This window comes from Aphelocoma coerulescens, chromosome 5, assembly GCF_041296385.1.
Source record: "Aphelocoma coerulescens isolate FSJ_1873_10779 chromosome 5, UR_Acoe_1.0, whole genome shotgun sequence".
Classification (NCBI taxonomy): Eukaryota; Metazoa; Chordata; class Aves; order Passeriformes; family Corvidae; genus Aphelocoma; species Aphelocoma coerulescens.
The window spans coordinates 785407-796488 of record NC_091019.1 but is presented as its reverse complement, the minus strand read 5'-3'; the positions used below and the strand labels follow the sequence as shown (position 1 = coordinate 796488).

Below are 11082 nucleotides of genomic sequence, written 5' to 3'. Positions count from 1 at the left end.
ATTCAGCAGTAGGATTTTTCAGACTATGAGTGAGCTATGTGGCCTTTGGAGGTGTCCCTTCCTCTCCTGCTCACAAGAGAGCAGCTCAGAGGTGATTTGGCTCCTGAGCGTTTCAATTTAGGCCCCCAAAGAGAGGAGGAGCTGCTGCCCACATTACACCTTACAGCTCTGCCAAGGGGCATCTAACCCCATGTGTGCTCAGGAGGTGGGGATGCAAACCCCAAATCCCATCTCTGCCTCCCGCTGCAGTCCTTCAAGGGGTTCCTCTAGTCTGGAAAACCAGTTCCATAGCTATAGTAAACCCAGAGTCTCCTGAGTGAGAAACCACGTACTTGTAATTCCTCTGCAATAGCCTCATCCCACCTCCAGCAGCCCCTGGGAAGTTGCAGGCAAGAACACCTAACCTGGTAAGCAACTCCAATTCTTGGCAGATTTCCAGGACAATGCAAAAACATTTCAAAGTATTTTTTCAAAACATCTGCTTATTGTCCTTTAATGCAAAATAGTGATTCCATACCAGTCCTAAGAAGAGCAGGCCCAGAGAAGACCTTGCTCTCTACAACTCCCTGACAGGAGGGTGTAGCCAGGTGAGGACTGGCTGCTTCTCCCAGGCAACCAGTAACAGGACAAGAGGAAAGGGCCTCAAGCCGCACCAGGGTTGGGCATCAAGAGGACTTTCTTCCTGGAAAGGGTGGTCAGGCCTTGGCAGGGGCTGCCCAGGCAGGTTTGGAGTCCCCGTTCCTGGAGGTGTCCGAGGAACACCTGGACATGGCACTCAGTGCTCTGGGCTGGGTGACAAGGTAGGGATTGGGCACACGTTGGACTCGATGACCTTAGAGGGCTTTTCCAACCTCAGTGGTTCTGTGATTCTCATGATTCCAAATTCATTTGCAAAAGTTCTCACACCTCTAGTCACACCTTAGCAGGTGTGTAGGCCCAAGCTCATACATTTGAGAGATTTACTGCCTCCAGTGGGATCTACACCGCAATTTCAGGAAGAGGCAGGACTTGAGCCGTTACGAGAGAAAACTTTGCAAAAGCATTCCCTGGAGAGACATCCTGAAGGAAGGTGTCTCCCCCTCTTCTGACCATAGAGGGAGCTGAGTCTCCAGCGTTAATTCTAAAACTTTCGAGCTCCAAGTCTGACTCCCAGAAATTTTATTGGCCCCGCTTCCCAGCACAATACTCAGGCCTCACATGTCGAGGAAAAAAGCAGTGCAGATTAAACAATTAATGCTTCTGGGTACTGTTCTCCCTCTAAACTACACACAATCCCAAAGGAACAAAACCCTTAAAGAAGATGGATTGCTCTCACTAGCACAAGAAGGAGAAATCTGACAGGGATCTACTTCATCATTCTGCCAAGGCTTTGTCAAACACCTCAGCTCCTGCACTTCAGGGAATAAGAAGTGGCTTATAAGAAGTGACTTTTATGTCAGTGAGCATGTTATTATGGATTAATCTCGCACTGGAGAACAGTCTTCATACCCTACTGCATCACCCAAAGAGTCTGGAGGCTGCTGCCTAGTGAGCTCCTGAGTTGTATCTTCCTTGTCAATCTTATCAGCCCCTTGTTTGATTGTAAAAACGTAAACAAAATGCAGCAAGCATTGGCCCAACGGCTCAGGACTTGCATATCTCTTCCAAAGAGAGGGAGAAAAAAGAGTGTTTCTCCCAAATCACAGAGTTTAAAAGTTCATGTTATCTACATATATTTTTAAAAGAAAAAGAGGAACAGTAAAATATCAGGTAATATGCCAGTGGTGCTCCACTCTATTTCTGTTCTCTTCTTCCACTTGTAGCATCTCTAAGAATACTTTAAAACCAGCCAACCAACCAAAACAACAAAAAAACGACGTTGAAATGAAGCTGAACAAGAAGCAACCGGGCTGCTGGCTTGTGGGCACTCCACTGCCCGAGTTCCAGTAAGGGAGTTTATCCTCTCCGCAGTTTTGAGCCAGATCCCAAAGTACTGAGCATCAGCTTCTAGCTTTTTTAAGAATTTAACTGTAAGAAAAGCTGCTGGGGAGGGCCATGCTCCAGGCATATTCATGGGATTTCACCCGTGCAGCTCTCTAAGCTGAACTTGTGTCTGTCTTTTCCTCTACCTTGCTGGGCTTGGCTCATGCGTTTCTTGAGGGGAAGGCCCTGCACTGATCAAAGCATGTACTGACCTCAGATAAACAGCTTCTGTCAGTGTAGATCTATCCTAAATGGACCATTTCCCAAAGTAATTCAAGTACCTGAATTTCACTTACTCAAAACTGCTTTTAAAGAAACCTGGTTTAACACATTCCGTTTCTAAGCAACTACTGGGCAGCGCTCCTTCACTCCCTGTCAGTGTTATTCTCTGACCCTTGGAGAAAGGCTTTAAAGCAACAAAGGGCTTCTTAAGCACCAATAACTTACTCAGTCAAGAATTCAAATCAATAGCAAGGGAAGAGCCTGACTTCAAAACCTATTTTAAAACAGAATTTAAAAGCAGTTGCATTGCCAATTGACAAGATTAGAAAGGTTTCCTTAGCAGTTGTGATTACAAAGGAATGAACTGTGCAGGGAGAGGACCGAGCATGGAGCAGGTGGGGGGTAGGGGGGAAGAAGGGGGAAACCTTCCTTTGCACTGGGGGTTTTTAACCATCATGGTCATATCTCAACCAGTCTAATCTCAAAAAAGGAAAAGCTTCCTGGACCTTTTTCATTTCAGCAAGAGCCTAAGGAAGCCCTCAGCAGCAGGAGATTGGAATAACTGCAATCCCTTGAGCAAAGGGAGCAGGGCGTGCTCCTCAAAGCCAGACCTTCATCCACAGCACCCAGAAGGTAGCAAAACAAGGCTACAACAAAGCCTTAAGTGGGGAATGGGTTATCAAGGGTTTTATAAGGAAAGGTCTGAAAAACAGGACCTGGACGGTGAGAGAGGAAAGAAACAGCAAGATAGCTGAGGCCTCTTGGAAAAAAAAAAGGGGGGAAAGGTCGGGATTAAATTCTAACTCAGCTGGAGCTGATCTTAAATGTAATAGGGGGAAATTGCAGCAAGAGGAGACTTCTTTATAGCAGCCAAGTACTGGGATAAATTCACTATAGAAACAGAGAAATCTACATCAGCAGCAGCTCTCTGCAAAGAGGTCAGGCATCCATTCCTCATGGCAAAGCAGGGCATAGGGAATTGTGCCAGACAACCTCCTCCCCAGGTTGATCCCAGCCCTAATTTCAAAAAATTGCACAAAAATGCAATTGTGCATTAACACAGCAAAGTCTTCTTTCCAGCTTATCAGGCTTTGAGATGCCTTAGATTGAGATGCAAACCCAGCTCCTACCACTGTGCTGTGCTCGGACTCTCCCCCCCTTTCCCCAACCCCATCTCCTGAGCAACCAACAGCTCGCAAGGAGCCGGCACTCCTGGAATTTCACACTCGGCATCTCTTCCAAGCTCAACAGGTGAACAAACAGGTACTCCAACACCTCCTTCCTTTGTACTTCGGGCAGCACAGACCCACTGGGAGAAACTGGAATCCAAGGGCAGATGTAAACATGGGACTCCTGCTTGCCACTGTCTCCACCCGTTCTCCAGCTCAGCCCTGGGCTGGGAAACAAAAGACAAGAAACATTTAAAAAACATCCTTGAGGTGTCTTGAGAATGCCCAGGCCTGGAAGAAAGACCTTCCCATCGCTCTCTTGGCCTTTTCCCACTCTGAGGAACTGTGCAAATGCACAGCCACACCCAAGCTGAACAGCCTGGGATGTTTTCTGCACACCAAACGCCACGTCCCAAGCACCAGGAGCCTGAAGATGCCCTGGATTGCAATTCACAGCATCAGTGAACCCTGCACAGGACAGCCAAGTCTGACAGGAAAAACCTCACTGCTCCAGGCTACTTGGCTCCTCCCAAATCCAGGCCAGCACTCCAACAGGCTCTAAGAACAAAACAAGAAAGAAGGGAAATGATGCTTTTTGTTTCAGTTGAGCTGCACATTTATCTTTTCCCTTTTTGCATTTCCAGGATGCAGGAAGTGAGAAGGAACTTGAGGAGATGTGCTCGGTCCGAGAAAAATAATTTTGAAAAAACTGTGCCTGCCTGGGCAGCTGCAGTTATTGCACAGGCATTCAGGGCTGACAGTTCCCTGCGGGGAGAGCTCAGCACATGTCCACAGAGGCAATCCCAGCATCTGAAAGAAAGAAAGAAGCAGCAAAAGGTGATTGCTTCTCTTTCCAAGTTATTTCAAGTGCTCACACCCAAACCAACCTTTGCTCTTGATGTGAATTATGCTTTCTGGGGGAAATCAGCTGATTTCCAAAGTTCCCTTCCTGCCCCGTGCCTGATGTGCACAGGAGAAAACCCCTTCCCTGAAGGGACTGTGCTCCCTCTAATCCCATTTGCCCAGTCTGTTCCATGGGGATATTGCCAGCCTGGGGCAGCAGAGGCACCCGCAGCTCTCAGCACTCTCTGCTCCAAGCACAGCTCTGGGCTCCTTTGCAGACTGCCTCTGCCATGGGGTTTTCTCCAGGAGAAGCCAAGGAATTGCTCATGGAAGGGTGGAGATTAAGTTAGCCCAAAGGGAAGTAGAGAATAAATATCTCATTTTTCCATCAAAATGCTCATGCTCTGCCCTACAGATTATTTCAAGTTTTTCCCACAAGCTTTGCCCTACCCATCACCTCATTTTTACCCCAAAAAGTAATTTTCTATATCCTCAAGAATGTCTCAGTGTCTATCCCCAAAATTTTCACTGTGTCTCTGCAAATGACTGCCTCAGTTTACCTCATTATGTTCATTCTCTTCCCTGGGGATTGCTTCAGATTTTCCTTCCGAGCTGTCCCTGTCTGTCCACTTCTGATTTCTTCTTTTTTACAAGAAAGTATTCATTCACTACCTCTGGAGATTATCTCCAGTTTTACCCCCCAAACTTTCCCTAACATTCACTCTTCATTGCCTGATTTTTACCTCAGTATGTTCATTCTCTCCCCTAGAGATAACCTCCAATTTTACCCCCAGTATTTTCCCTACCTGCCCGCTAACTATTTACTCTTTTTGACCTATAAATATTCTCTTTCTGCCCTGGAGATTTCATCAAGTTTTACTATGAAATATTTCACTATCTTTCCAGTACTGTCTCACTTTACCTCACGATGGACACTCTCCCTGCCACACATCCCCCCAGATTTCACCTCCAAAATTATTGCTACTTGTCCACTACTTATTACCTGATTTTCACCTCCGTATGTCCATTCTCTGCCCAACAGGTCATTTTAATTTCTACGCCCAAAACTTTTCCAACCTGTCACCTAGTGACTGCCTCAGTTTAGCTCAAAAATGTTGTCTCCCCTAGACATTAACCTCAGACTTTACCCCCAAATTTTTTCCCTGTCTACAAGTTACTACCTCCCTTTAACTTCAGTATGTTCATTCTCTGCACTACAGACTCAAATTTACTCTCAAAATCTCCCTGCCTCTCCAACACTGATGACTTCCTTTTTACCTCAAAACACTTATTTATTTTCTACCATGGAGGTTACATCAAGTTTCACCCCCAGAATTTACTAATACTCCCACAACTGATTCACTCAGTTTACCTCAAAAAGTGTTCATTCCCTCACCTAGAGATGACCTTGTATTTTACCCCCAGAAGTTTCCCTACCTGTGCACAACTGATTGCTATAGTTTACTTCAAAATCTTCATGCTCTCCACTACAGGTCACCTCAAGTTTACTTCAAACATTTTCCATACCTATCCATTACTGATTATCTCAATTTTTACCTCAAATAAGTCATTCTCTACCTACAGACACTGGATAGTAAATCATACAAAGATCTAAAAGTCTGCACAAGAAACAGCAGAAGGTTTTCCATGAATAACACAAGTTCCTTTTTTCCTCTCCTCCACCTAGGACTGCTACCAAGAGACAAGAGAGTTGTTATCAACACTCGAACCTCCCAAGCGTTGTTATTGCTCAGAGAGCTGCGCCGGCACTGAGCTACTCCCATGCGCCTGCAGGGCTTTGGGGAGGGGCAAGACCGTCCCACTCCTGCCTGGAGAAATTTCAACGCCCTAAAAAGTCATTTCCCTTCTCTCGCTCTGACCCAGGGCCAAAGCAGCTGTGTAGAACAACATGGACTATTCATGGAAAGGATGAGTCAGTTGTGGGAAAAACACTAGAGAAAGACTATCACCCCAAATTTCAGGGTGAAAACACACTGCTTGTTAACAGGAGCACACAAACTCAGTTAAACCAGAGAGGAAACTGCACACCAGGAAAAGAGCTGAAAGATATGCTCTGCCTTGGTTGATAATTCCAAAGGAAATTCCCCACCGATCATAGGCAATTACCTATAATTTTACCTCCATTATCACTGGATTTCTGACTTGGGTTTCTGTGGAAGTGTTTCACAGATGCCTTGAGGGGTCAGGGGCTTGGTTGGATTCTTTGTGGTTAGTCCTGACAGGCCCAAGCCAAACCCACCCACCTACATCAACGCTCCACCCCAAATTTGCATGAAATACTGATAACAATTTATAAATACTCCCCTTCCCTGTCCTTCCTTACACATCCATAGAGCAAATGTACTCTATCCATTGTTCCCAAGAGCACCTCTCCAGCCCAAATCCCAGTTTTCACAAACACAAACCAAATAGACCTAAGACAATTATTCCATCAGTGCCTGCAATTCTGAGCTCCCTGTTCCCTGCCACTCACACAGCAATCTCACCTCAGCCCAGAGACTCCCTGTCCCCAAAGGGAAACACAACCTGATGGGGCACAGCTCTGGCACCACATTTCCCCTTGTTCCTGGAAAGCCCCAGGTAAATCCAGTCCCTCAGACCTTGCATCCCTGAACACCAGGAGAGCTGGAGTTTTACCCAGATCCCAGTGCCCTGCACAGCTGCACTGACACGAGCACAGGCTGATCGCTCTGCCCAGCACCATCCCTCATTTTCCTCCCATTGCTCCCCAAGCGTCCCCAAACCACCCCGTGTCTGTGCCGGGGCCAGTGCCTGCCCCGAGCCCAACCAGAGGCCGTCACCCAGCCCTGCACCAGCTCCCACCCCTGGGAGAGCTGGGAATGCACTGAGAGCTCAGCTCCCTGGGCTCCCCAACACCCAAACCAGTCCTCAGACACACAAATAATGCCCAACCTGCCCCTCCGGGCACAGCCAAACACCACAACTCCATCATCCCCAAGGAACTCTGGCAGTTACCTCTTCACCTCTGCCCTTTTCCAAAAGACACAAGTAGGACTGGGCTGTCAGAAATGGTATTCCCTAGGCAGTTCATCCCAGCAGAGAGGAGAAGAGGAACCCTGTGTCCCTCTGACTAACCCCACAGCATGGGCAGGACCAGCTGGGCTTTTTGTATTCAAAATTTTAAAATGAACTGAAGAACCTGAAAGGCAAAAAACACCACACACATAAGGTTAGAGCCAGTCAACACACACACAGACAGACACACTCTCAGACACCCCTTCTTCAGCTTACACTCTGACTGCAGCCCTTACTAGAAACACCCCTCCCAAAGAAGATGTTAAAGCATCTTCCGTCTGCTTCTCCTTGATGTGGAACAGTAGACCCTGGGAAAATTGGTAACATCAGTGACCATAGGGATCAAAATCTGCCTCGGGGACCTGCAAGACAGCATGAGGCAGTCTACAAGTAGCTGACAGCTAGGAGTTATCCCCACACCAGGCCCATAAGCTTTCTACCCAAAAGCCCACAGACAAGTGAGGAGAGTTTTAAAACTGTTCAAATGAGCCACGACTGAATGTGCCAGGGCAGGGCAGCTCCAAGCATAAGTGGCACATGGACACACAGTGCATCAAATATAAGCAAAGATGACACGAAGACTTGAGAGAACGCTTCAGAAGATAAATTCTTGAGACCAGGATGCTTTGAGACGACGGAAGCTATGGAACTACTGCAGTGAGGAGGGTCTAGTACACTGCATATAGAAGTCCAAGGGAATGGCACATGAAAAAAGATACTACCAAAACTGAGAAGGAAGATGGATAGGAACATCTTGTGTACTTCTGGTCTCAAAAAGCAAAACCATAAAGATGCCAGAATAAGCCCAATCCAGAAAAGTATGCAAGTACTCCCGCTGCCGATATGGCCCAGAACGATGCCTGTAAAGAACTGAGACATCACAAAGCCCTGTGACACTGAAGACAACGGACACAAACCACATCACATAGACACAAATTGAAACTGCCCAGCAGTTTCACCTGATGGGCCCAAGATTCCTAGTGCAAGATGAGCCAGAGGCCCACGATGCCGAAGGAAAGAAGGCTCTACGGCAGTAGTATGTGACAGTGAAATGTAAACTCCCTATGAGAAGTTAGTGCCAAAGCTGGTAAGAGGATGCTCAAGAAGTGCAGCAGGCCTAGAGAAGGAGGCAACGACTGCCAGGTGATACAAAGGGTTCCCTAGAGAAGGATTCTGCCGCCAAAGGCTGAAGTGACATCACAAAGCATGACCGACCGACAAATGGCCAAGATGCAAGATGCCCGCGTGTTATGCTCAAGAGTGTGGCTACACTGAAGAGTAGGCAAAATTTAGACCATGGCAATCATGCCAGACCCGAAGGCAGGCTCCTCGGGTGAAAAGACGGACAATGACATCAAGACTCAAAATCCAGTGATGCGAAGCTCACGAGAACATGGAGATGGGTTGGAACTGCCCGGCCCGGCAAAGGCTCGAGTGATGCTGAAGAAAAACTCCCTTAACCTCCAAGGGGCCCGGCCCAATACAGCCCTCTCCTCTCAGCTAACTTCAAATTGCCTCCTGTGATTCCAAAGGTGTTTGCCTTCTCCCAACCAACAGTCCCCACACTTAGCTCTCTGAAGACCAGCAGACGAAATCCATCCTCGACAGAAAACATTGCTTCAGCACCGTGGACGTCAATACATGGCCCACAGTCCACTTCGGCGGCTGCAAAAGACAGAACAATGACAAAATTCAGACTGTGATGACACGTCCCAGAAGTGACCCCTTGCACAACGCCCCTCTCCCTCATAACTGCCGAGGCTCATCGCTTACCGGCCGTTTCCAAACTTAGGCTCTGCACCTACTTGTGGTACCTAAGACAACAAAACAAACTGTGACTATCGCCCTCCAGAAGAATAATGCGCGGGCTCCCTCTGCACCGCTGGCCCAGGCTCACCTCAAATCTTCATCCGACTCCGGAGGTGGCCCGGACGATGCCTGCAAAGCAAAAAGGGACACGCTTCGCATGCTGCCACATACCTCTCACCTATCAGTCGCCCCACCTAAATGCCAACTCACCTGCTCGCCTCTGTCCCTTGGCATGCCTAGGGCAGCAGCAGCAGCACCTGCAGAGAAGCAAAGCAGAAAAACATGCTGAGAGACTGAAACCACAGCCTCCCCGCTCCAACTGAAGTACACCACACCCATACCTTAAGCTTGCACGCACCTGGCCTCCAGCATCCCCAGGGCCAGGACACCTTCCCAGTGGACCACCTAAAATGCACAAACAAAAACGGATGCTTAGAGCTGCACCAGAAACTGATACCCAAGCAGTAACAACTCATTCTGTCCACCAGTCACCGCTCACCTCGCTCCATCGACCTTGACCACTGCTATTCAGCATTACTTCCTACAAATAAAGATGAAGAACAAAGCTGTAACACGGTCACCATTTACACTTGCCCTGCAAAGACAAACGGTGACTGACCTTCCTGTGGGAACCACCTCACCTGGTATGGGGCACTCTGTCACAGGTTCAATCCCTCTGCAGCTGAAAGAAAGTTATGACAAAAGTCAAAGTACTGCATGAGAACTTACCAGCTCCAGACATCTTGTGTCAATCTAGAAATACCATCTTGAGTCCAACTAATCCCTACATTACAAATGTCAAGTCCCTAGGACTTATCCTATTACACCTACACCCAGACCATGTAGCAGGGCAAAGCAGCCCCGGCCCAAACACACAGACACCTGTGACACAGGAGATGACAAATAAGGGGATGCAACAAGGAGAGGAAACTCTCAGCAAGAAGAATTACCAATGAGATGACCTAGATGAGGCCGATGAGGCTCAAAGAACTCCGGCAGAAAAAGACCCTAACAGAAGGACTTATGCCAAGAACCGCAAAGATGGATGCCCGAGAACCATACGGTTGGAATCCTCCACCTATCCTCGCATTCTCACAAGTCCTAATCTGTTATAATGGATCGTTGTGGTGCACAGCTGTCAATACAGCTCAGAACAAGACTGTAAAAGGTGTCTGACTCGATATTGCTAAAGAGAGATGCGATTCCGATGCATGTCCAAGCTTGCAAGTCAAAGGTTCAAGAGTACCAGCGTCGGGCCAAGGAATGCAAAGAAGACGCTAAGGATGATGCCCAGCATTTCTGATAAGCCCCTCAAAGGGGTAAGGCAGAAGACATGTGACACGATGCCCAAAAGACACAGAACACACAATAGACAAGTGACACAACACGCACCGGGACTGCTCTGCCCTGTACACCTCAGCATTGTGATCAAAAGTGAGACTTTCCCTTTACACGGCCTAAGGGGCCCTCTCGTGGACATCCCCATCTCCAAAGCTAATTCAAAAATCCCTCCCACCAAGTCCTGACCCAGCACACCACTCTCATCCCCCTCCCTGAGGTGTAGCCCTCGACTTAGCTCTCGGATATCCAGGGATGCAAATCCTCATCAGGTGCAAAAGAAGGCCGCCTCGTCCTCTGGGGAGTTCCTGCCCTCAGTGAGCTGTTCTCTCTTAGTCTACTACAAGAAAGAAAACCAAACATCAGTGCCTGAACTCAGCAGCACATCAGCCAAAACCCAACAATCCCACTACTCACCGTCTCCTGAGAACGCCCCGGTCCTCGGCTCATACACCGTGGCCGCACTCCAAGGCTGCCGGCGCAGGGTATACCTGGGTTAAAAGGAGACAAGGTGATGGGGCATTGCTGAAACTTGAGTGGACCCTCGCTCCTCCCTCCCTCCCCGAGTCGCTGCAACTCCTCAACCATTGCCAAAGGCTGCCCAGACAGCACCTTCAAACAGAAAAGGTACAGGCTTCATCGCAGAGTCCTGTAATAGTTCTGGAAGGCTCACAGGGGCAGC

The 11082-nt window shown here is 48.1% G+C and overlaps 1 long non-coding RNA gene across 1 annotated transcript; it reads right to left on the bottom strand.

The window, feature by feature from the left end:
* Window positions 1-811: 811 nt before the first annotated feature.
* On the bottom strand, window positions 812-8916 carry LOC138110998 (uncharacterized). The gene is made up of 2 exons (XR_011151212.1): window positions 7194-8916; window positions 812-4163 (listed from the first exon to the last, which is right to left on the bottom strand). It is a non-coding gene; the product is annotated as an uncharacterized lncRNA (long non-coding RNA).
* Window positions 8917-11082: the final 2166 nt, after the last annotated feature.